Genomic DNA, 2,396 nt, shown 5'->3' on the forward strand with positions numbered 1-2,396 from the left:
TAATATTTTCCTCCCTGTCTCCTCAGACTGAGTGGCTGTAACCTCTCAGAGAGAAGCTGTGAAGCTCTGTCCTCAGTTCTCAGCTCCCAGTCCTCCAGTCTCAGAGAACTGGACCTGAGTAACAATGACCTGCAGGATTCAGGAGTGAAGCTTCTCTCTGCTGGACTGAAGAGTCCAAACTGCAACCTGGTGACTCTCAGGTAAAATGTGACCAATCCTGGTGATTTCTATCCACTAGCTGCTAGCAGAGATTGACAAAAGTATTTGACCTCCATCCAAATGATGGGAATCAGGTGTTCCAGTAACTTCCATGGCCACAGGTTTATGAAAGTAGCACCAAGGCATGTAGACCGTTTTTACAAACATTTGTAAAATAATGTCTTGCTCTCAGGAACTCAGTGGATTCCAGCCTGGAACTGTGATAGGATGAGCAACAAGTGGCTTCCTGTCACTAACAAGTTTCTACACATAAACGTTGCTGGTTTTCATTCCCTCCATGCTGACAGAACCAAGAACAGAGGTGTTTAGAAAGGCAGTGGTCAGACTTCATTGATAGTGTAACTCTGGATACTTGACAGATTGCTGCATCCTCGGCGCACAAATGAGCTTTATTGCAGATCCTTCCTCCCAGCAGTTGTTAGACTTTCTAACCAGAACTGCTCCCAATAGGGCTGCACCGATTGCAGTTTTCTGGCCGATCACGGATTACCAATCTTTTAAAAAGCCTAATTTATCGATTCTGATTTTGGCCAATACCATGTTTTTGTCTGAAATGTTGCTCCATATATAAAGAAAGTTACCGAATTGGCAACATTGGGGCGACCATTGTTAACTGTAAATGTGCAGACATGAGCTGGTCAGCCGGTTTGTCAGTCAAACTTTTCTCACGGGAGAAAAAAAGCACAGTAGTTTATTTTTAGACTTTTGCCAAGGTTGATAACATCGGTGGATAAGATCAGCTTCACATGTAAAAATCAGCCGATTACTGATCTCCTAAAATTAAGGATATCGGCATCGATAAATCGGTGCACCCCTAGCTCCCAACAAACTAATTATATACATTCTGGCTGTTACCTGGTGTCTTTTTACATTTCTTTTAAATAGTATATTGCTGTTTCAACATACAAATATACACATCTAATAGATGGTTATAAAATGCCCTGCTCAGCTGCACATTTCTTTGAAACTGATGCTGTTTTTATTAAATGTACAGCATTATTATTAATCTGTTATAAATGTGTCATTACTCTACAGTCTCCTATTATTTATTTTTACCTTTTCTTGAATATCTGATTCTTCCATTTAAACTTGTTGCTGGTAAACCTGAACTCCCTGCTGTGGATCAATGAAGGATGTTTCTATTCTGATCCGTTCTACATGTGACAAATGTTGATTTTTATTACACACAGAACTACATGAGAGTGTTATTACTATTTCATCTTATTGACAGGTTAATTTATTGACTTGTTTCCTCTCCTATAAATGTCCAGTTCAGACCTTGGGCTCTACCTCAATGTTCTCATCTTCTCATCATGTGATGAATTGTGTGTCTGCAGCTTATCAGGCTGTTTGGTCTCAGAGGAAGGCTGTGCTTCTCTGGCCTCAGCTCTGACCTTTAACCCCTCCCATCTGAAAGAGTTGGACCTGAGCTACAATCATCCAGGAGACTCAGGAGTGAAGCTGCTGTCGGCTGGACTGAAGGATCCAGACTGGAGACTGGAAGCTCTCAGGTATGGAGGAACCTGCTGCAGGAGCAGAGAAGGTCTGATAGAGGAGGAAGAGGAGAAACGTCTTTAGTCTGATGGGAAACATTTAATTTGAAGAGAAATATTTAGTTTGGAAGCATAGCATTTAAAAATTAACGAATAACATGGTGAAAATATAACTTGTCATTCTGAACTCTTTTTACCTCCTGACAGTTAAGTAACTCAAATAATTTCTGTTAATTTTGGATGTATAACTTTGCAAAAAGAAAGCCCATTTAAACTGTAGGAATCTTTCACATGGTGCTGAATGAACCAGGGAAACCAACCCATCTACTGGAACCACAGTAACATGGTAGTCAGAGCAGCAGGGGGCCAAATATAGCTCCATGTGGAACCAAGAGGTTGGAGAGAGAAAATCAGTTTAAACTGTTTCCTATCAGAGTTCAGTTAGTCTCTCTGTCTTCACATCATGGGCTGGGCGGGGCTTCCACTGATTGGTCTACTGAGAAAATACCAGGAGCTGATTGGCTGATGGACAGGAAGTTAGACTGTTCAGATAAATGACATTAACAGATTTTATTGGCATTGAAGAGATTTGGCTGAGAGCAAATGTAGATTCTAGAATAAGTGGAAATGTTTCAGTAACAGGAAGAGGATGAGCAACATGTTAAAATAATCATCTATTTTCAG

At 40.7% G+C, this 2,396-nt stretch overlaps 1 pseudogene; it reads left to right on the top strand.

Annotated features, from left to right (window-relative positions):
* The first annotated feature begins 6 nt into the window (after window positions 1-6).
* The window catches only part of LOC106942109 (NACHT, LRR and PYD domains-containing protein 3-like), an 8,790-nt pseudogene continuing 6,400 nt past the window's right edge, over window positions 7-2,396 (top strand).

Source organism: Poecilia latipinna, unplaced genomic scaffold (genome assembly GCF_001443285.1).
Source record: "Poecilia latipinna isolate Pla-1442-1.1 unplaced genomic scaffold, P_latipinna-1.0 Scaffold4045, whole genome shotgun sequence".
Classification (NCBI taxonomy): Eukaryota; Metazoa; Chordata; class Actinopteri; order Cyprinodontiformes; family Poeciliidae; genus Poecilia; species Poecilia latipinna.